At 42.4% G+C, this 24,384-nt stretch overlaps 1 protein-coding gene and 1 pseudogene across 2 annotated transcripts in view; both read left to right on the top strand.

Moving 5' to 3' along the window:
• The window catches only part of LOC102997593 (60S ribosomal protein L28-like), a 48,493-nt pseudogene extending 25,276 nt beyond the window's left edge, over positions 1 to 23,217 (top strand).
• Positions 1 to 24,384, top strand: part of SLC2A3 (solute carrier family 2 member 3) — an 83,229-nt gene that overhangs the window by 25,632 nt on the left and 33,213 nt on the right. The gene's annotated exons all lie outside the window — the stretch shown is intronic.

The following is a 24,384-nucleotide window of genomic DNA, read 5'->3' as shown; positions in this document are numbered from 1 at the left end:
GTAGGTATGTAATTTCATATAGAGGGCTGAACTTCTGTGAGACCACTAGACATTCTGAAATAACTTGATGTTGAATGGGAGGGAAAGAAAAAGAAACAGAGTGTAGGTCACTCCTTGGAGGATTTTGACAGTGAAAGACAGAGTACCTTATGGGAAGTAGAGGTATAGGAAGAATGAGAGTGCTTCAGGATGGTGGTACTTTAGAATCCCTTGGCAGCAGGGATAGATAAGCAGGAAGTGAGAAATTTAAGGCAGAAACAGGAATAATGGATAGAACAGTGTCTTGAAGCATGGGTGGGATAAAATATGGAGAGGAGGCTGGAAACCTCTAAAATAGGCAGGATTCTAGAAGGAATGGATTAAAGGTGAGGTGAGGGTAAGGAATGAAAATTAGCAAAATCCATTTTCTGAAAAAGCATGGAGTCTGGTCATCTGGGTAAGTGGGGAAAACAAGGGTTTGAAGAGGCTGGGAAAAGGTTTATTTGTCTAAATGCAATATTTTCTCCACACCCTAACACCTTGAGCACTGCTTCTGCAGAGAGATGTCATTTCCTGTACTTAACCCTCCAAAGGTAAATGCTTGGTTGAATGAGTCCCTTGCCTAACAGTCCTTGTGTTTTACCCACCTGAAAAATCCCCAGGATTGGTTTAGCCTTCTTTGATACTACCCCCAGGATGCTAAAAAAAATAAAACACAACCTGGAAGAGGATGGTACCATTATAAATTCATAATCACCCATCTCACTGAGATATTAATAATGTTCAGCAATCTGTAATCATCTAATCCAAGTTTTTACCAAATTGAGGAACAATAATCCAGTTTATCTATATTATTATTTGGTTATTCATTTATTCAACAAATACTAATTGAGTGTCTAGTATGTACAGGCTCCTTCTAGATGTTAAGTATATGGGACAAATAATGTTGATAGACAAGGTCTCTGTTGTAATGGGGTCAGACAATAACCAAAGAAATATTTCCAGATAGTGATAAGACCTATGAAAAAAATTAAAACAGAAATGTGATAAATGGTGAGCGGGTAGAAGGACAACATAGATAGCCTGGTGAAGGAGACCTCTTTGAGGAAGAGGCTTTGAGCTCAAACTTAAATGACAAGAAGGAGTCAGACATTTGAAGAGCTTGTGAAGACATCTCCAGGCAGTCCTGTGCCAGAAATGAACTTGATATAATAGAGGGACAGGAAAACAAAACAAAACAACCCTCCTATGGCTAGAGCTTAATGAATCAAGGAAATAGTGATAGATAGTAAGGCAGGAAAAAGAGGTAGAGGCCAGGTACAGTTCTGATACTTCTGTGAAGAACGAGTTGTAGAAGAATAGGAATGAAATCAGTAAGACTGATTAAGAGACTATTGCAGCAGATCAAATGACAGATTTTGATGGTTTTGACAAGGGTGCTGCAGTGAAGATAGGAGAGTGGAAGGAATCTGGGTAGATTCTGGAGGTAAAGCTGACAGTTCTTGCTGTTGGATTAGATGTGGGAGGTGGGAGAGAAATCCTGCATAGCTCCTAGCGTTTAGGCTTTGGCAAAAGGGTGAATAGTAATAATGTTTACTAGATGGAGAAGACTAAGGAAGGAAAAGATTTGGGGGGTTGGAAGAGAAACCGGTACTTCTGTTCTGGCTATGCTTGGTTTGAGATGCCGTTTGGCCACTCAAATGGAGATATCAGACAGGCTATAGATCTGTGACTCTGGAAATCAGGAAGTAAGTCAGCAGTGAGAAACTTACTACCTTTCAAGGTAGCCTATTATGTTGGATAGCTCTAATTACCAGAAAGTTCTTTCTATTACTTTGAGATGATTATAAGTATAGTGTAAATATGATGCCCATTTCCATCTGGGGTTACTGAAAAATACATATTTTTGGAAAGACAGCAAATGTCTGAAGGAAATTAGCATGCTCTCTCCTAATGTCTTTTATTCTCTAAGCTAATAATCTTAGTTTCCCCAGCTGCTCTGCAGGACCTTGCTTCCAGATTCTTCAACATCCTGGTCATATCCTTTTTAAAGAAGGATGCCAAGGACTAAAGTGACCTGAATAACACACCCAAAATGTAGGACTATTTTCCCTCTTATTTGTTATTGTTCAGAAATATGTTCACTTTTTATAATTTGTCTGTTCTATCTTGTCGTTAACGTGTTAGGGTCCCTGCCTGAGGCATACGACATTTCTTCTAATTTTCTCTTAATCTGTTGTTGATTTGAAAATCAAATAACCAACTTATGCTCTGTATCAGATATTAACATTTTGCTTTGTATGTTTGGAATATTTTATGATAACTTAAAATGGAGAGTATGTGCTTTCTGAGAGGGCCCACCTGAGCCCTTCTGTGAGTAAAGCTTTGAACTCTAGTGGGAAATTTTTTTTTTCCTTACTTTGTTTTTCTAATCTATGTTCAAAATAAGTGAGTTTTTCAAATAGTTGATTTCCAGATGGGTAAGGTATTTCAGTCCTTTACAAAAGGATCTTCTTAGAGATTTTCTCAGTCTAGGGCACTGGTTCTCAACTAGCAGTGATTTTGCTCCCCAGGGACATTTGGCAATTTCTGCAGACTTCTTTCGTTGCTATGACTTGTGGCAAAGAGAACGCTACCTACATCTAGTGGGCAGGGTCCAGGGATGCTGCAAAACATCCCACAATGCACAGGACAAGCCCCAATAACAAAGAGTTATTGGCCCCAAATGCCAGTAGTACCTAGATTTACAAACCCTGGACCATGGTATTTCCCTGATGTTGTTTACTAACCTCATTGAAAAAAAAGGTTAATAAAACCTATGTGAAAAGAATCGACACAATTTAAACTTAATGAATTAATTCTGCTTCCAACTAATCACTGCTCCCTCCCTTTATCTCATGCCAACCATCTGTTAATAATCTTTCTATAATTTAATGGGACAATATTGAAGCACAACTTTTTTTCACCTAAGAAAATGTTTTCATAGCCCCAATTTTCTGTCACCGCTCTCAGTCTCCATCCTTTTTAGAATATTAACAATGTTCAGTGATCACATTTGGACATTATTTTCATATGCTCTCATTTAAAGCAAAATCAGGGAGTTCCCTGGTGGTCTAGTGGTTAGGATTCAGTGATTTCACTGCCGAGGGCCCGGGTTCAGTCCCTGGTTGGGGAACTGAGATCCCGCAAGCCTCAAGGCGTGGCCTAAATAAATAAATAAATATTATAAATAAAGTAAAATCATGCTCTCGTTTATCTCACTGACCTCTCTGGCCTTTACTTTCTCTTCCCCATATTTTGCTCATTCTTTCCGTCTGTAAGGTCATGTTTCTTGAGAAGAGGAGCAATCCTGCTTTTCTAGTAGATAAATACAACACAACTTAAACCAGAAGCTCTGTTCTCCTTATCTTTCAGGTGCCCCAATGAGGCATGCGGCTATTCTGGGCCGTGGCTGTGCAGACATGTTCACTGGTTTGCTATTAGTGAGACGGGCGGAGGCAGAGGCACTGTCCTGTCGCTGGCTGTACTTAGAGGCCGAGGTGTGGGGGCCAAGAGGAATGCTTTTTCCTGCATGTGCTCCGTGCTGGGAGCAGCTCCGGTCTTTTCCTGGGGCTGTTTTATTTCTTGGTATTGATGGCAGCTGTCAAGATCAAAGAGGAACTAATGAGACAGGGGTAAATAGCCTCACTCTCAGGGTACCTGAAAGGAGCAAAGGCTGATGGAAATTCTGAAGCGCAAGAGGAGCAATAAATTCTTTCTTTAGCCATACCCAGAAACAACAACTAGGTAGCTCTTTTCAGATGCTTCTAAGTTTTCAGATGGCAACTGTGACACCACTCAGAATCTAGTGGCAAAAAATAAGCCTTCCCCAGTACCTTTGTGTTTTAGAGCTAGAGATTCATTCATTCATTCAGATATTTATTGAATGTGTCTACATGTACCAGGCACAAAAATGAGCCAGGGAAACTTCTAAACATTTGGAAATTTCGAGTGTGTGTTTGAGAGAGAAATGATGTGTGCATACCTAATTAGTAGTCAAAATATTTACATAATTGATCTCCTTTCTTCCATGGGGTAATAATTGCTCTGCATGCATGAATCCCCAAGTATTTGTATAGACAGTGTGTTTGAGACGGCAGAGAGTAAATCAGCTGGGGTCCTTCCCCTTCAGCCTTAAGACTACCTTTTAGGATTAGAGAATTGAGATACAGATTTAACAACGTAACTAATTATTAGCATAGTGTATAGCACAGCAAGTTAATGCCATAGTCTGAGCAGCTACCTGGGTCTTCTGACTTTCAACCTTGTCATTGTTCTAAAAATATACGTGAGAGAAGACTGTTTGCAGAAAACGCTTTCCGCCACTGTACCAAGTTGGTTTCTATCCAGAAAGCCTTCTGGCTGAAACAATGGATAGGATAATGAAATGAAGCAACAGAGTTTGGAGTTCAGAGCTGGGGTGGAGGGATGAAATGGAGAGGAGAAATTAGAAGAAGCACAGAGTGAGGAGACTATATTTTAGTTGTGGCAAAGCATGTAAGATAAAAGTGACGCATTTGGTGTCTCTGGAGTACACGTGGTATGTTGGTGCTGTAAAAAAGGGAAAAAATGCAGTAAGATTTTGCTTTATTCTTCAACTAAAGGCTTACACTCAAAGTAGCATGTCTGGTATTCAAAGACTGCTGCAGCAGAGCCTGAACTTGCTTTTAGAAAAACGTTCTCTCTTACTAGATTCCTGTAAGGACCCTACTCTTCAGCAAAATTGGACAAAGCACTCTTCCCCAATCCTCTGCACAGACTTCCTAGCACCATTCCTTTGCCCAGGCCATCCCATCTTCCTGAGATGCCCTTCTCTAATCTCTGCCTACCTCTTATCTTACCCATCTTTCAAGAGCTGTTCCAAATTCTAACTTCTGGAAGATTCTAACTTCAGAAGCCTTTCTGGATTGTTTCCACGTGAATAAAGTCTCTCAATTCTTTGACTTCCTTAAGCACTTTCTCTTCCGGTCCCCTCCATGGACCAAATTGTAATCAAGCCGACGGCAGGAACGTGGGGGGCTCTGCACTGTTCAGCAGAGTGCTGTGCGATTTTGTAGGCTCTCTCGGCATATATGTATGTATATATTTTAATTTTTCTAAAAATTGCCTATAAAAAAATTAAAATCTTCTCAGATTTAGAAAACTGCTATTTCTTATTGTTTTTATTAGATGTTCTCTTCTCCAAAGATTGAGAGGTCCAAGAATGCAGCTAATGGGCAAAAATAGAGAATGGATTTGGAAGAAGCAAAGTTTCTGGCTAAGATATGGGGACAAGTTTGACTTTAGGTACAGGGAGATATTGGAAAAGAGAATCAGAGAGACAAAAGGAGCCTGAAGATGGTGGCTTATAACCTGGGGAAATGGAAAGAAAAGACAAAGGAGCCAAAAAGAGAAGGAACTGTAGAAATTTTGAGATACAGATATTGAGGAGATGGACGGAGGAACAGTCAAAAGACTAAAAGGGTTATGTCAAAGGGAAAGACCTTAGCGTTTGCTTGTTTTTGGGAGGTTCCTTTTCATACATGTCAGAAAAGGAAATGGAAAACAATACAGAAGTAAGCAAGTAAGCATATCCTCTTTATAACCTCCTGCTGGTCCCTTCCTTGGAAATTGAAATGACTCATGGAGGCATATGAGAATAAATAAACACTTCCCAGGAGCTGTCTCTGTTCTTAGCAAGGTTCTGTCTGCAGCTATTTTCTCCAGAATCCTGCATGATCTGGTTCAAGACATGACTGTGTCTTTCCCCTCCGTGTCTCTACATACATTTCAGGTCCCTGGGTTTGCTTATGTCTGTTGCCTTAGTGCCTCTGCTCTGTTCCTCTAACTGTGGGCTGTATGTCTCCATCCATTTCTGTAAGTTGTTTATGGTATCTTATCACTTGTGCAGTTCCTCTTATTTATTTATTTATTTATTTATTTTTATTTTTATTTATTTTTGGCTGTGTTGGTCTTCGTTGCTGCACACAGGCTTTCTCTAGTTGCAGTGAGCAGGGGCTACTCTTCATTGTGGTGCGCGGGCTTCTCATTGTGGTGGCTTGTCTTGTTGCAGAGCACGGGCTCTAGGCACGCGGGCTTCAGTAGTTGTGGCATGCGGGTCAGTAGTTGTGGCTCGCGGGCTCTAGAGCGCAGGCTCAGTAGTTGTGGCGCACGGGCTTAGTTGCTCTGTGGCATGTGGGATCTTCCTGGACCAGGGCTCGAACCCGTGTGTCCCCTGCATTGGCAGGCGGATTCTTAACCACTGCGCCACCAGGGGAGTCCCTGCAGTTCCTCTTTTGACTGTCTGAAGTCTCATCTATGTCTGTGCCTTTTCCTTTTGCCTTAGTCTTTTATTTTTCTCTCTGTACTCTCCCATTCTGCTTCTGTCACTGCTTTTCTTTACCAGGTGGCTTACTGTGATCCCATCCCCATAGCAACCCCTGTCTGGGGAAGAATGAGGGGAAAGGGAAGGAAGAGAGAGCCTAGAATTAGATAGACAGTGAGAAGCTGGATTGGAGTTGGAGGGTGACCTTTTGGATTGAGTCCTGGAATAGAGTACAGACAAACTATGTAGGTGGATGCCAGCCAAATTACCCAAAATCCTAAGGGAACACATATTGGGTGCCCAAATCCAGCCCCAGCTAGTAAATTCGTTCTGTTTTTCGTTCTGCCAGTCTTGTCATCTTTTATTCCCGCTCCTGTGATCCAGATTAACTCTTTCTTTCTGTTTCTAAGCTTTATGATTTTTATACCTGTGTGGTTTTGGGTGTATTGGACTTTGAAAAGTGATTTTCTTAAGGATTCATGAATATTCACATTGGAACCACAAGGTCTTTCTTTAGATGTACTAGGGTTTTTCACTAGGATTCCTTCTGGGCACCTTAATTTTTTTTTTTTTTTTTTTGGCCATGCCGTGAGGCTTGCAGGATCTTACTTCCCCAACCAGGGATTGAAACCAGGCCCTCGGCAGTGAAAGCGCAGAGTCCTAACCACTGGACTGCCAGGGAATGCCCTGGACACTATAATTTAAGTGGTCATGGAGAACACTTGGAATGGCCTTAGAAAAGGACAACAAAAAGTCAACTGTGAAATGACCAGAAATGACCAGAATGGTAGATAAGAGATTTAATAAGCAAGAAAGAAGATTTTACCAACAATGGGATTTGTTTTACATAAGGAAAGTTTACTCAGTGAGGTAATGGAATTATTCTGCCCAGAGATACCTTTAAAACCAGATAGGATCCATCTATCTGTAAAGGAAATGGGCTAGATAAGTACTTCTCAAACCTGAGCTCCCTTTCCCATTGCTTCCCTTGACCCCAGCTGGAGAGCTTGTTAAACACAAATTCCTGAACTCCACCCCTTAGAAATTCAGATTCTTAGGTCGGGAGAGAGGGAAGTGTAAGTGGAGGTAGAGGGTTTTTTATTTGCATTTCTAACGGACTCCCTGGAGATGCTGGTGCTGCTGGCCCAGGGACCACAACTTGAGTAGCACTAGTCTAGATGATTTCGAGAGTCAGGGACCACAACTGACATACATGGTACATAAATGTGTGGATATTGCATTGCTCTTTGATTAAAAATATCTTTTTCTTTGGGAATGGAGGAGTGTGAACGAGCTAAATCAGATAGGTTTTGTTTTTTTATGCCCAGTTGCAAGCTGTGATACCCATTTGACTCCTTTCTTTGTTCTGCAGAGTGACCAACCATCCCAGTTTGCCCAGGGCCTTTCTGTGCTAAACTAGGACAGTCCAGGGAACCTGGACATTTGGGTGACCTCTCCGTTCACATGAGGCTGGATAACATCTAATAAAAACAATAAGAAACAGCAGTTTTCTATATCTGAGAAAAGGAAAAATGAATTTGAGTCATCAATTAGGACTAGAAATGTGGTTTCTAGTCCTAATTCATAACTTATTAATTTTATGACTTTAAATTGGGCATTTAAATCTCCCTGTTTCAGTTTCTACCTGTAAAATGGAGATAGCATTACCTACTCTTCTTACTTCACAAAAAAATTTTGAAGATCAATTAAAACAATGTATATAAAAGATTTTTATTAAAATACCATACACATATTAAGACAGAGATGTAGCTCACTTGTTTTTTTTTTTTTTTTTTTTAAAGGATTTTCTTATTTTATTTATTTATTTATTTATTTATTTTTGGCTGTGTTGGGTCTTCGGTTCGTGCGAGGGCTTTCTCCAGTTGCGGCAAGCGGGGGCCACTCTTCATCGCGGTGCGGGGACCGCTCTTCATCGCGGTGCGCGGGCCTTTCTCTATCGCGGCCCCTCCCGTCGCGGGGCACAGGCTCCAGACGCGCAGGCTCAGCAATTGTGGCTCACGGGCCCAGCTGCTCCGTGGCATGTGGGATCTTCCCAGACCAGGGCTCGAACCCGTGTCCCCTGCATTAGCAGGCAGATTCTCAACCACTGCGCCACCAGGGAAGCCCCAGCTCACTTGTTTTTATTTAGAATTTATTATTTATTGCCAAAAAAATAGCAACACAGCAATCCAATTCCTAAGTATACACCCAAGAGAAAAGAATTCATATGTATGGCAGGTGACAGGGATGTTTTATAATGGCTCAAAACTAAAAACAATAATGGAGTAGCGTGAATGTGTACATCAACAGGAGACTGGATACATAAATTTTGGCATATCCATAAATGGAATACTACTCAGCAGTAACAAGGAATGAACTGCTGATTCACACCACGTAATACTCATAGACACCATGTTAAGTGAAAAAAAAAAAATCCTAGCACAAAAGAGTGCATACTATATGATTCCATTTACATAGAGATCAAGAACAACAAAATTAATTGATGATGATAGAAGTCAGTATAGTGGGTTCCTCTGGGGAGGGAGGCTATAGACAGGCACAAGGAAACCTTCTAGGGAGCTAGAAGTGTTCTAGAATCTGGATCTTAATCTGGGTGGTGGTTGTACTGTACAGGTGAATATGGATGTAAATATTCACCCAGCTGTATACTTAACATTAACGCATTTTTACCTGCTTTCCTGTTTGTGTATTATGCTTAAGTAAAGCAGAAAAAAGAAAGAAAAAGACATAAAAGGAAGAAAGAACTCACCCTCACTTCTAACACCACTAGAGGACAAATTCTTTTTTTTTTTTTAATGTTTCAACTCAACTCAACACTGTTAAGAGGCTCGGTTTTGTAATCTGAACATCTACTATGTGGATCTAGAGGTTATCCCCTCGCTTGAAGTTGGTGGTCAGACATCTCCGTTTCTAGACTTGAGCAACATGTGACAGTAAAGGGAAGTGGAAGCCCTGTGTCACTGGTTCAGGAAGAGGGCTATGTTTACATCAACATTGCAACCAATCTTTTTGTTGTTGTTTTTCCTTCCTTTTCTTCTTAGTTTTCACCTTTGTGTCCTTATGCCTGCTTTTCTTTCTTTCTGTATTTTTTTTTCTTCCTTTCTTTCTTTGGCTGAGCATCTTATGGGATCTTAGTTCCCCGACCAGGGATTGAACCCGGGCCCTCTGCAGTGAGAGCGTGGAGTCCTAACCACTGGACCACCAAGGAATTCCCATGCCTACTTTTCTTAGATTGATTTTTCACCCTCCCCACCAAATAGCATACCCTTTAGGGACAGGGGCGGTCTTCAAATTTTCTTCATCTCTGGTCAGTACCCTACTTTCCCATCTTTTCTAAACGTGTCTGATTAAACTCAATGGTGTATGCTGACATTTTCTTTTATGAGTCTATCCCAGAGACTTACATCCTGTCCCCCTGCCCAAAGAGCCTTCCAGTAGCCTTTACAGCTGCATTCTCGGACTTTATTTGTTTGGGAACAGTGCCTGTGACAATTCCCACTCTCATTAAGACTCCCATCCACACCTCCAGGGAATTCTCCCCATTTTAGTGCTTTCCCACCCTGCTTTCTCCTCAGCAGCTGTTCTGGGTCTAGTGTGCTTCCTTCACCTTCAGCCTTCCTCAGGAAAAAAGAAAACTTAGGAAGAAAGAAGTCATTTATTTCTCAGGAAGGGTTAGTCAGCTGACCAAGTTGTCTGAGGGTCTAAAAAGGGGGTGGGGGGATGATCAGAAATACGTAAGTGGAAAGACAACAGAAAGCATGAGTCGCATTATATTGCCTTCCCTTTTAATTGAGTAGTTTTAGTTTTTAATCTCTGTAATATCAGTGTTTGTTTCATAGAAGGTACTTAATAAATATTTGCCAATATATGAAAAAGGTGAATACATGAGACTAAAACTGTACAGTATGATTAAAAAATGACAGGAACTGCAGCAGGAATCAGGGTGCTGAAGACACTTTGTAAGATGCAAATCTGTCGGGCGGTGGGTGCATGGGTGCGTATATCTGTCAAAAGTCATCGCCCTGGACACCCAGCATGTAAATGAAATTGACTTCAAAAAATAAAATCAGGGTGCTGCAGGTACGTGAAGAACGGGGCGATTTTGTCAAGATCCGAGGCCGTGTGGTAATGTGAAATGTGCAATATACACAGAAAAGAGAAGAGGGGAGAAGGGAGGCAGAAGGGGAGAGAAAAGAACAGAAAACAAGACCAGACCAGACCCGAGGCTAAACAGTCGGGGTAAGGTCGAGGAGCAGCTGCCGAGTGGCGCTGAAAGGGCGATTTGGGATTAGTTGCCTAGAACGAAAACCTGCCCTAGAGGCAGAACCCTTGTGGAACATTTTGCATCTCCCTAGAGATGCCTCACATTCAGGAAATTACAGTTTTCTCCGAGGACCGGGGCGGGCGCGCCTGCCGGGCCCCCTCAGCATCTGGCCGGGGGCGGGGCGCAGGCGCGGACGTGCGGGAAGGCACAGCACCCGCGGCGCGGCATCCTGTCCAGCCCCCGGCCGTGCGTCCCCGCCCCAGACGGTCCCTGCACGTGTGTTTTCCGTCTGTGTCAGCTCTTGGTCTCTTCGTCGGGCCAATTTTGGCCAAGGAGGGAGAGATACCAGTGGGCAGGGCCGAGGCCGGCGGGGGCGGAGGGGTGGGCTTAGAAGAAGGAGAGTAGAGAGCAAGTGAGGGGAAAGGGGGCTTGGAAACTGGATGGGGGGGGGATGTGAGTGCAGGAGAGGGAGAGAGCTGGTACCGAGAGAAGAGGTGATTTAGAACGAATAAGACGCTGAGAAAGACGCTTCAAGATTGGGAGGGGAAAAGCAGTTAAGAATTAACGAAGGCATCAAAGAAGAGCATACACTTGTGTAGGGAAATGGAGAAAAAGCAGGTTGCAGTCAAACGGGGTATTGTTCGGCGCGCTACCATGGCTGAAGAAGTGCTTGAGAGGAGAAACCAGGAAAGTGGAAAAAACTCTAATTCTGGGACTCTTCTTTTCCTGCCTCATTCATTTTCCCTTCAGTTGAGATGTAAATACATTCCTCTGTTGGTGTTTATCTTTCCCTTTTTGTACCGTGGAGAAAAATAAGCCAGCGCCCCGTTTTAAAAAACGAGGCGATTTATGTATCATGACATTCTGTTTGTGCATTATATTTTAGTTATGAACTTGGTAGTGCCCCTTCATGTAAACTTTTTAGGACTTTGGGTAAACATAATCAGCAAGTAATATATGTGTCTTCAAAACAGCATCCGACATATTGTAGAAAGTTAATCATTAGAAAATTCAACGTGTTCGACTTTAAACACAACTATTGTGCCACATTAAAATCTTAAATTTGCGAAGAAATTAATTAGAACAATCATTTATATTGATATTGTAGAATTATGCAGGATTTTAAAAAATTATGTAGAGATTGACTTTATTTTTTAAAACAGGCTCCCATAGTGTGTTTTAAAATACGACTCAGCAGCAAGCAGTGATAGAAATCAGTAAGTGTAGAATAAGCAAATTAATGATCTAGGTTTAATAATGTGTTCTATTTATAATGATTTATCGAGGGACCTGATTCCACTAAGGTCCTTGTTCTCTACTAGTCTCCGCATCCCATTTCTTCACACATGATTTCATTAGGTAAGTGGGTGATGGAGGTGGTAACATTTTGGCTCCAGTTTCCAACTTTTGTTACTTCCACTTACCAACTGTAAAAAGGAATATTAGAAGACACAGAAATCCCTGGCAACAGTCCCACAGTGCATCACTGTACACTTCAGCCGTCCTTACAGCCCTCTTCCCTATACCATCTTCAGCACTGATATAAAATGCAGTGTGACTGCCACCTTTTTGGGGGTCACAGAAAATGACATGTAGCTAAGGAAGATAGGAAGACTGCGTTGGGAGATCATCCATCAGTCCACTAAGTTAGCCACTCGATTAGCCACTTCTTTAATCCAGTCCTGAGTTTTCCCCTCCTTAAAGGAGGGCAGTCTAGGTCAATTATATTTCAAAAAGAAACAAATTATAGAAAAAGAGATTTGTGGTTACCAGAGGCGGGGAGTGAAGGGAGGAGGAACTGGATGAAAGCGGTCAAAAGGTACAAACTCCCAGTTATAAGATAAATAAGCACCAGGACGTAATGTACAACATGATAAACATAATTAACACTACTGTATGATATATATGAAAGTTGGTACAAGACTAAATCCTAAGCATTCTCATCACAAAATTTTTTTTTTCTATTTTAAAAATGTTTTGTCTATTTGAGATGATCGATGTTCACAAAACTTACTGTGATAATCATTTCATGATGTACACAAGTCAAATCATTATGCCGTACACCTTAAACTTATACAGGGCAGTATGTCACTTATATCTCGATAAAATGGAAAAAAATATTTGGAGGGCAGTGCTATGTTCAAAGTAGCTGCTTAGGGATTTAGGTGTGATATTGCGTTGGCCAAAAAGTTTGTTCCGGTTTTTCCATAAGCTCTTATGAAAAAACCCAAACAAATTTTTTGCCAGCCCAATAATATCTATACTGTGTTTCTATATAGATAAGTAAAAAGAACAGGTGAACCTATCAGCCCTGGGTGAACCTAGGGAACCAGTTTGGGAGGTCACACTCAACCTTGGTAAGTGTTTTTCCCAGTCCCTATTACATGGTGTGAGAGAAATTTGGAGAATAATTGCCTATTGCTTAGTCTCCGGCCTTTTGCATCTCCATCTTGGTGGGCCCACTTTGTTGCATTCTCTAACAGGAAGTCCTCAGAGGTTTTTTACTTCTCAGGATGTCTGTATCCCACCCAGATGTATTCCATTCTCTCTCTCTTCACCCCCTCCTCCTGCTGCACTGCTCCATCCCATTCTTTCCCTTGACCTGGGCCTAGTATAACCCTATACTATGGGTTTTTACAACTTTATGGCCTTATTCCTCTTGATTCATCAACTGCCTAACTCGGAAGTTGGCAAACTTTACTGTAAAGCATCGGATACTAAATATCTTAGGCTTTGCAGGCCATAGAGTCTCTGTCATAACTACTCAGCTCTGCCCTTGTATAAATGAATGAGCATGGCTGTGTATAGTAAAACTTTACCTATGGACACTGAAATTTGAATTTTATATAGTTTTTACAAGTCAATGAAATATAGTTCTTATTTTTATTTTTTTCCAAAAATGTAAAAATGTTCTTAGTTTATGGGTGGTACAAAAGCAGGCACTGGGCTCTCCAAATCCATTATTCCTGAAGGATACCCCTCTTTTTTTTTTTCCTTTTGGTGCTTCTTGTTGACAAAGACAATCCTGATAAGTAGCAGGAGTGTTTCTTCCCTCAGGTAGGCTCCACCTAGGAGGATGTCTGTCTACAGCCACTTATCCTCAGCCACAGACTTACTGCACCCAGCTATGCTTCCTGTTTATGATCAGCTGCTTAAGAAGGGAGGAAGAACAGGCCCCATTTCTAGGTGGAAAAGGGTAGGGGGTGAGAACAGGGAAACACTGGCTATCCTAGCTTTTTCTGAACCTACATTGGCTGTATCTGTCTCTTAATCTACAGGAATATACTATAGTACAGTCAGACAGCTAGTTCTGCCCCAAATCGTGGGTCCTTGAGCAAATTACTTATAGATTTCTCATGGCAAATCAGGATGATAATAATAAATTTAAACTATTGTTGTGAATTGTAAATGACGTAACCTGATAAGAACCAGGCACATAATAAAAACACCTTCAGTTTATCAAGAACCTCTTACTACTACTATAGAAGAGAATAGTTCTGTGATGATTTGTTTGAACTTCTCCCATGTAATTGGAGAATCTTTGGAAAGTCTTTAGGTTCTTTGAAAAAATTGGGATCTAGGCTTTAATTCATGACCTGCAGTAGCTTCTGTATCTCTGAGCATATGTATTCTGCTATGAAATTAAATAGATACATTTGTTTCTTTTTTTTTTTTTTTAATTTGACAAACACTTATGTGACACTTAATATACACTGGCACTATTCTAAGTACTTTACTCATATTAAATTATTTTAATTCTCATAATGAATCTTATGAAGTAGATTCTATTATTACCTTCATTTTACAGGTGAGGAAATAGAAGCACAGTGAGGCTAAATGACCTTCCCCAAATCACACAATGCAAGTGTCAGAGCTAGGATTGAAACCCAGGATGCCTGGCTCCAGAATCCATGCTCTTAGCTACACTTGCTTTAAAGGAATTTTTTTTTGAATGCGCTGCGCAGCTTGTGAGATTTCAGTTTCCCGACCAGGGATTGAACCCGGGTCACAGCAGTGAAAGCGCTGAATCCTAACCACTAGACCGCCAGGGAACACCCCCCCACACAAAAATTTTTTTAATAGAAATAAAAAGTAAAAACGGGGCTTCCCTGGTGGCTCTGTGGTTAAGAATCCGCCTGCCAATGCAGGGGACACAGGTTCGAGCCCTGGTCCGGGAAGATCCCACATGCCGCAGAGCAACTAAGCCCATGCGCCACAACTACTGAGCCTGTGCTCTAGAGCCCGTGAGCCACAACTACTGAGCCCGCGTACCACAACTACTGAAGCCCGCGCACCTAGAGCCCGTGTGCCACAACAAGAGAAGCCACTGCAATGAGAAGCCCGCGCACCGCAACGAAGAGTAGCCCCCGCTCATCGCAACTAGAGAAAGCTCACACGCAGCAACGAAGACCCAACGCAGTCAAAAATAAAGAAAGAAAATGAATAATTTTTTTTTAAAAAGTAAAAACATGTACATAACCCCAATCCACTTGAATTTAAGCTCCACGGGAGCAGGGACTGGCAGTTCTCTTACCACCACAATATCCCCAGTATCTAAAACTGGGCCTGGCAACATAGCAGAGCTAAACAAATGCATAAATGAATTAACCCAGATCTATATCCCATTGTGGGCTTTTCAGGCCATTTGTCTTCCTTCCTCATTCTTGCTATCAGTATGTTGATCTGTTTCTGCTTATTAACAGTATCCAGAGGGAGCTGGCCTGAGAATATCAAGCTAAGACTCAAAGCTCTTAAAGGGCCACTCATCAAGAGTATGAAATTTAATGGATTATCTTGTTCCTCTTAATTTTGTAAAAACATGTATAAACTTGTTTATTTACAAGTAGCTTAAAACAGCCATTTACATGTAATTGGAATTAAGTTGGATTAAAAAGTCCACCTGGAACTTAATATTTAAAGAATTTAGACTGTGATTGTAATCAAAGTAACTTCCCTCCCATTTGAACAGTTATAGGATTATAGGGTCAGGCCATCAAAGTCAACACTCGTTGCACACATTTTTGAAATAAGTACACATTCAATAAATCTGCATCCTACCATGGAAGAAGTACTCAGGGCTTTGTGCAGATTCATGTCCAATGGAGAAGGAGAGCCAAAGAGGATGAGGAAAAACAGGACAACAGGGGAGATAAAGATACTGCCTGCATCCCTGGGTAGCATGAGCACGAAATAAATTCCGTTGGAGGAGGGGAGAAGCAGAAGAATAAAGGGTGGGGAGACTTTGGTCAGCTTTGAGTGATGGAACTGGTCGCCACGAAGATTTGGCTGAAGGTCTACGGTCTATGAAGCACGTCTGCACTCTCTTACGTAGCAGCCTCCTAAAAAAACGCGGGCAGGCGGGGCTAACCTACAGGGTAGACACAGACCAGAAGAGATTCTTGGGTTTCTGGGCCCGCCTCATCCAAATATTTCTGTGACTGCCTGATTCAATTTGAGGCTGAAAACAAGAAGTCCGGATGGCCTCAATTATTTGTAAGAAAGTTGTGTAAATTAGGGAAGCCGATTTTTCACTACACAGAAAGACCTCATGGCTCTTGTAAAGGAAGCATATGTGGGAGACGTAGAATGGTTACAAGTACAGTGGCCAGAACCCTGGGTGGCACATGCTTGGCACTGGACAAAATCTGTCGTCTGCATACAGTGTGGACAGTTTTAATGAGGAGATCTCATGATTCAAAGTTTAGCTCGAGAGAGCTTTGCCTTTACCGTTTCACAGCTCTTCCTCTTTGAGTTGCTAAAGGCAATGCTAATATATTACCGTGACCAAGTGTATGCGTAAAGGTGAAGATTTTTAGTCTGTTCAGACTACGCCCTGTTCTGAGGATTGGTTTTACTTCTTGCTAAAGTACCTTAGTAATAGAGAGCACCATTCCTGCACTCCTGGAGGACTTTGGACTCTTGCCCTCCCCCCTGCTAGGAGGGAATTAGAGCCCAGACCTTCTCTAAGAGTGGGCGGTGAACCACTGTGAAAGCAGACAATGCCCGAGGTCTCCTCACTACAGTTCATCTGATGACCCAGGGGAGGTCAGATTCTTCTCCTCCCCCTTCGTACACACCCAAGGTTTGGCAGCTCCTTTGGCTGTTTTCTGATCTTGCAATTTTTGGGGGACTGTGGTTAAGAGCTTATGGTCCCCCTACCCCTCAGAAAAGTACACTGAAATACAATATTTGCATACACTTTTAGGGGGTTTGTATCCCTGCCTGGTCCATCTTAGAACCCCATATGAATAAACACCACCCTAGAGCTTCAGTAGCTTTTCTCTTCGTATAGAACTTGATGGATTTTTTGGGCGGAGTTGGGCTCACCAAAGTTAAGGAAGACCTCTGCTTAAAGAATATAGACATTTAATTATGAAACGTACTGAAAAGTGACTTTGCTTCCTCCGTCATCAGTAGATTGGCACTTGCTTATGGTGTTTTGAAAAGGTGGATGTGAGTCAGCACGAGCACTTCAGTTATCGCTATTCAGTGGCTGCCTTCCTGTAAATGAGCCAGGCAGGGGTATCCTGGTGATAGTGTCAGACTAATAGTCATACAGAGAAGGAAGCACATTTATAGTTTTAGAGCATTGCTACAGTAAACTTAAGGAACTCAAAGAAAGCTCTTTGCTTCCTGCAAGCAATGGTCTGTGTTCCCTGTTGGCCCTTGTATAGAAATTGACATTTAAAATACTTGTTTACAATCCAGCAATCACATTCCTTGGTATTTTATCCAAATGAGTTGAAAAGCTGCATCTACACAAAAACCTGCACGTGAGTATTTATAACAGCTTTATTCATAGCTGTCAAAACTTGGAAGCAACCGAGATGTCCTTCAGTGGGTGAAGAGATAAAATATGGTATACCCGGACAATGGAATATTATTCAGCACTAAAAAGAAATGAGCTATCAAGCCATGAAAAGACATAGAGGACCCTAAAATGCATATTAATAAGTGAAAGTAGCCAATCTGAAAAGGCTACATACTGTATGATTCCAACTATATGACGTTCTGCAAAAGGCGAAACTGTGAAGATAGTAAAATGATCACTAGTTGCCAGGGATTGGGGGTGGGGGATGGGTGGGGGGGAGGGATGAACAGCTGGAGGTCTTTTAGGGCAGTGGAACTATTCCATATGATACTGTAATGATGGGTGATTGGTCCAAATTTGTAAAATGTTCAAGACCAAGAGTGAACCCTAATGTAAACTATGGACTTCGGGTGACTAAGGTATGTCAATGAATGTTCATCAGTTGTTAACAAATGTACATACTAATGCAAGATGTTAATAATACGGAAGGTGAGGAAGTATATGGGTACTTTCTAAGCAATTTTTCTGTAAACATGAAACTGCTCCCCCCAAATAAAACCTATTAATTTAAAAAAAATTGATTTATATGTCACTCTCCACCCCCTTCCATGAGACCGTAAAGGCAGGAACCATATCTTTTGTATATGTATATTGCCAGAAGCTGGGGAAAACAAGGAGAGTGTTCTATTATTAGTGCACTATTATCAGTGAGTATCCTAACGATATCTCAGACTTCACATGTCTAAAACAAAACTCTTGATTTGACCCCTCCTCTCTCTGTTTTCCTGACTGAACTAAATGGCAACTCCAGTTACCCAGGCCAAAACCCTTAGGATCATTCTTGACTCCTTGTTTTTTTCCTCACGCCCAACATCCAGTTAGTTACTCCTGTTGGTTGTATCTCGAAAATATATTTCAAATACAACGACTCACTACTGCCACTACTACCGCCGTCGTCCAAGCCCTCATCATTTCTCACCTGGACCAGTGGCCTCCCAGTTGGTCTCTGTTTCCACTCTTGCTCTCCTCTCTCATCTTCTCCATTCAACAGCAAATACATTTTTAAAAACATAAATCAACTAAGGTTACTCCTTCACCCCAAAACCTAAAATGGCTTTGTAGCTTCCTGGCTTCCTGTCACATTTAGAATACAATCCAGGATCCAAGCCATCCCTTACCATGCCCCTGCGTGATCAGACTCCTGCTTATCTCTCCAACAGCTTCTCCATCCTCTCTGCCCCTGGTTCACCGCACTCCTGCCCCTCAGTCTTTGGGCACCAGGCCAAGAGCACATCCTTCGCTTGGTGTCTTTGTGTTTGAAATGCCTTCCTGTTTGGAACGGTCTTCTCACACATGCTCCCAAGAATTGCTCCCTCACGTCATTCAGGGTTCTGTTCAAATGTCATCTCTACTGAGATCTACCCTCAGCACCCTGCCTTAAATAACCCTCCTCCCCAACTCTTTATTACCGTACCTTGCTCATATAATCTCCCAAGTGCTCCCTTATCATTACTTGACATTATGTATTTGTGTGTTTGTTTGCTGTCTGTTGTAGTAGTCTGCTAGGGCTACCATAACAAAATACCACACACTGGGTGGCTTTTTTTTTTTTCTGGCCACTCCACACAGCAGCATGCGGGAATCTTGGTTCCCCGACCAGGGATCGAAACTGTGCCCCCTGCTTTGGGAGTGTGGAGTCTTAACCACTGGACCTCCAGGAAGTCCCTGGGTGGCTTAAAGAGCAGAAATTTATGTTCTCACAGGTCTGGAGGCTGGAAGACCAAGATCAGGGCTGGTTTCTCCTGAGACCTGTCTCCGTGCAGGTGGCTGCCTCCTTGCTGTGTCCGTAAAAGGCCTGTCCTCTGTGTGCACGCCCCTGGTGTCTCTTTCTCTTCTTATAAGAACACTAGCCACGTCGGATTACGTCACATTCTTACGACTTCGCTTAAGCTTAATCACCCCCTCAAAGGCCCTGTCTCCAAAGACAGTCACGTTCTAAGGTACTGGAGGTTAGGGGTTCAGCATGTGAATTTTAGGAGGACACACTTCAGTCTGTAACACCCCACCCTCTGGCCCCCCCAAATTCATGTCCTTCTCGCATGTAAAGTACAATTACCTCCACCCTAACAGCCCCCAAAGGCTTAACGCATTCCAGTATCCATTCCAACTACAAAGTCTCATCTGAATATCATCCAGCTCAGGTGTGAGTGAGACTCGAGGTATGATTCAACCTGAGGCAAAATTCCTCTCCAGCTATGAACCTCTGAAAGCAGACACGTTATTGTGCTTCCAAAATGCAGTGGTAGGACAGACATAGGATAGATAGTCCCATTCCAAAACGGGAGAAATCGGAAAGAAGGAAGGGGTCAGGAGTCCCAAACAAGTCCAAAACTTGGCAAGGTAAATTCCATTAGATTTTTTTCCCTTTTGTTTCTTATTGTGGTAACAAACACATAACATAAAATTCACCATCCTAACCACTTTTAAGTGTACAGTTCAGTAATGTTAAGTATATTCATATTGTTGTGAAACAGATCTCCAGAACTTTTTCATCTTGCAAAACTGAAACTCTGCACCTGAAACTAACACACCGTTGTTAGTCAACTATACTTCAATAAAATTAAACAAAAACAAAAACAAAAACCTGAAACTCTGTACCCATTAAACCACAGGTCCCCTTTTCTTTCTCTCACCAGCTATAGGCAACCACCATGCGACTTTCTGTTTCTATGAGTTTGACGACTTTAGACACCTCATTTAAGTGGAATCATACAGTGTGTTTTTTGACTAATTTAGTTCAGTTAGCATAATACCCTCAAGGTTCATCCTGTTGTAGGATGTGACAAGATTTCCTTCTTTTTTAAGACTGAATACTATTCCATTGTATGTATACACCACAGTTCATTTATCCATGCATCCACTGATGGACAGTTGGGTTGCTTCATCTTTGGCTATTGTGAATAGTGCTGCTGTGAACATGGGTGTGCAGATACCTCTTTGAGCCCTTGCTTTCAGTACTTTCAGTACCTAGAAGTTTTTAATCTTTTGAGGAACTGACATACTGTTTTCCATAGCAGTTGCACTATTTTATTATTCCACCAATGGTGCACAATAGTTCCAATTTCTCCACATCCTCACCAACACTTGTTATTTTCTGGGGTTTTTTGTTTGTTTGTTTTGATGGTAGCCATCTTAATGAGTGTGAAGAGATATCTCATTGTGGTTTTAATTTGCATTTCTCTGATGATTAATGATGTTTAGCATCTTTTCATATGCTTGTTGGCCATTTTTATATCCTCTTTGAAGAAATGTCTGTTCCTGTCCTTTGCCCATTTTCTAATCAGTTTATTTGATTATTTTGTTGATGAGTTCTTTATGTAATCTGGATATTAACCCCTTATCAGATATATGATTTGCAAATATTTTCTCCCATTCCATAGGTTGCCTTTTCACTCTGTTATTGTGTCCTTTGATGAGCAAAAGTTTTTAAGTTTGATGTAGTCCCATTTGTTTATTTTTGGTTTTGTTGCCTGTGCTTTTGTTGTCATATCCATGAAATCAATATTCCATTAAATTTTAAGTCTCAAAAATAATTCTTATGGCTCAGTGCTCTGACCTCCAGGCCCACTGAGGTGGCCCTGTTGCTCCCTCAGCCCTGGCCACTGGCCTGACCCACTGAACCTGAGGAGGAGAGAGCCTTGCCTTGATGGCCTGTGTGCGCTAGGTCTGTGGTGGGAGTGGCAGCTCTCTGATATCATTCCCATGATATCATCATGAATCAGGGTCATTCTTCCCTTAAAGGATAACACATGTTGATAGATCTATTGCCCTATCCTGTAGAATCTCAGAAGTCTGATAGCCTTCCTTCAATTTGTCTTATCTCTTCACCTTTTAGTCTAGTCTGGCAGTGTTTCTGCTGGTGTAACACCAACTCTATTGCTAGATTCTGCTGAGATGGCTGATTAAACCCAGGAATTTCACTCCTAATCCCTTTATCAAATGATTTTCCAGCCATACCCATGGTGTCCTCTCCAGAGCAAGCTTTCTTGTTTTTTGCCATATGGATAGGCTGAGAATTTTCCAAATCCTCAATTTCTGGTTCCTTTTTGCCTAACAATTCCTCCTTCAATTTATTTCTCTCCTCTCACATTACTATAAGCAGCGAGGGGAAATCATACCTTTAACAGTTTGCTTAGAAATCTCCTCAGCTAAATATCCTATTTTATCACAAAGTTTACTTTCCACAAAACACTAAAACACAATTCCACCAAGTTCTTTGGTACTTCATAACAAGGATCAACTTTCCCCCAATTTTCAATAACATGTTCCTCATTTCCATCTGAGACTTCACCAGAATCGCCTTTATCATTCATACTCCTACCAACAATTTCTTCCAGGTGATCTAGGCTTTTTCTAGCGTGTGTCTCAGAACTCCTCCAGAGTCTACCCACATTTTTAGGTATTTGTTATAGCAGCACCCCACTTCTTGGTACCAAAATCTGTATTAGTCAGGGTTCTGCAAAGAAACAGAACCAATAGAATGTGTAAATACAGGTTTTCCCAGTTATCTGGAAGTACAGCCTTCCTATGAAACCCTTCTTAAGCTGAAATGGCACAAAACAAAGAGGCAATTACCTTAGGACACATCTTGCTAACGGGTGCACAAAATAAATCAAGATAAAGCAGAGATGCTCAGAGTCGTAGTTCAAAGCTATGGCAGCTTGACGCTGAAATGCTGAGTGTAGATCCTGGGGAAGGAACTTGCAGGGCCACTCTCAAAGCTGGGGCTGGGTGCGGTCTCTATAATGGCTCGTTGCAAAACAAATGCTTACTTAACGCTGTTTTCACTTTTCACCTTTTTCCCTGAAAGTGAAAATCCTCTTCCGATTTCTTTTGGTTAGTGAAAACAGGTACTAATGTTTGTATATCTTTCATGAAAGTGAAGTGGCGTAAAGCGTACTTTCGAAAAGCAGGGGATACGTGTATGTAGAAAAAGATTTTTTTTTGAGGGATTTGTTCATGTGATTATAGAAGTTGGCAAGTCCAAAATCTGCAGGGTGGGCTGGCAAGCTGGAGACCGAGGAAGAGCCAGTGCTGCAGTTCAAGTACAAAGGCCATCAAGCTAGAGCCCCAGGAAAGCTGGTGTTGCGGTTGAAGTCCGAAACAGTCTGCTGGTAGAATTCTTCTTGCGGGGGACTGGGTTGGGTTGGGGAGGAAGGTGTCCCTTCTTTGTTCTTTTTAGGTCTTCAACTGATTAGACAAGGCCTGCCCACATTATGGAGGACAACCAGCTGTACTCGAAATCCATCACTTAAATGTAAATCTCATCCCAAAACACCCCCCCTCTTTCCATCGCCGGCCGCCGCAACGAGAGGAGGTGCCACCATGTCCGCGCATCTGCAATGGATGGTCGTGCAGAACCGCTCCAGCTTCTTGATCAAGAGGAAGAGGCAGATGTACGGCCCCGAGCCCAATAACCTGAAGGCCCGCAACTCCTTCCGCTACAATGGGCTCATTCCCCGCAAGACTGTGGGCGTGGAGCCGGCGGTGGCCGGCAAAGGGGTCGTGGCGGTCACGAAGCAGAGATCCAGCCCGCGAAAGCTGGCCACTTCCTACATGCGGACCAGCATCAACAAGAACGCCCGGGCCACCCTCACCAGCATCCAGCACATAATCCGAAACAACAAGTAGCGCCCGGATTTGCGCATGGCCGCCCTCTGCAGAGCCAGCAACGTCCTGCGCAGCCAGAAGCCTGTGATGGTGCCGAGGAAGCGGACCCGTCCCACCAAGAGCTCCTGAGCGATCTGTCCCCTTCCCCACAGCAATAAAGCTGTCAGTCGGGGGGGGGGGGAACAAAACAAAACAACAACAACAAAACACCCTCACAGAAACATCCAGAATAATGTTTGACCAAATATCTAGGTATGGTGGCCCAGCCAGGCTGGCTCATAAAATTAACCTTTCACAGGCCTTCTACATTAAATTTTAAGCTCTGTGAGGAGAGGGACATTGTCTTAGCGACGTTCATATTGCTTGTGCCTAGAACTGTAGCTAGCATGCAGTAGGTATTCAATAAACAGTTGATGAAAAATGCATAAATGACTGACTAAATGACTGTTTGCTAGGGCTTTAAAGTTTATCGGGTTTCCTTCCACTTGCATTATTTGATTTCTTTATCCCAAAAATTCTTTGAGCTGGGTATTATAACCTGCAGTTAAATACTGAAATTGAGGGCTTCCCTGGTGGCGCAGTGGTTGAGAATCTGCCTGCCAATGCAGGGGACACGGGTTCGAGCCCTGGTCTGGGAAGATCCCACATGCTGCGGGGCAACTGGGCCCGTGAGCCACAACTACTGAGCCTGCGCATCTGGAGCCTGTGCTCCGCAACAAGAGAGGCCGTGATAGTGAGAGGCCCGCGCACCGCGATGAAGAGTGGCCCCCACTCGCCGCAACTAGAGAAAGCCCTCGCACAGAAACGAGGACCCAACACAGCCATAAATAAATAAATAAATAAAATAAAATTTAAAAATACTGAAATTGAGATATAGAGATGTTAAAGGACCAGTTCAAACGTCTAAACTCTAAACTCTTCATGTTCCAGAGGTGGGACTCAAATTTCACTCTTTTGACTTCTAATCCTCTGCCCAGTCAACTACACTACACTGTAATTATTCTCTTACCTTACCTATTCGTCCTACTGTTGATAATAAGAGGAAATAGGTAACTTAATAGTGCCAAGTCTCTGCTGGGTGATAAAAAAGGGTAAACAGTGAGTGAAGAGGATATTTGTGTTCCTGCTCAAGGCAGCACAGTAAGGGGAGGTGTCAGAGAGGAGCTCCTGCTTCAGTGGTGGGTGATCATTTCAGGGGAGCACTAAGACGCTCAGCAAGGAGAGAGAGTCTTGGCTCTAATCCTGGAAGAAGACCAGCTATGAAAACACTGGAGAGGGTCTCTGTATATAGAAACC

This window comes from Balaenoptera acutorostrata, chromosome 11 (assembly GCF_949987535.1).
Source record: "Balaenoptera acutorostrata chromosome 11, mBalAcu1.1, whole genome shotgun sequence".
Taxonomy (NCBI): domain Eukaryota; kingdom Metazoa; phylum Chordata; class Mammalia; order Artiodactyla; family Balaenopteridae; genus Balaenoptera; species Balaenoptera acutorostrata.
This window is presented reverse-complemented; position numbering and strand designations above follow the sequence as displayed.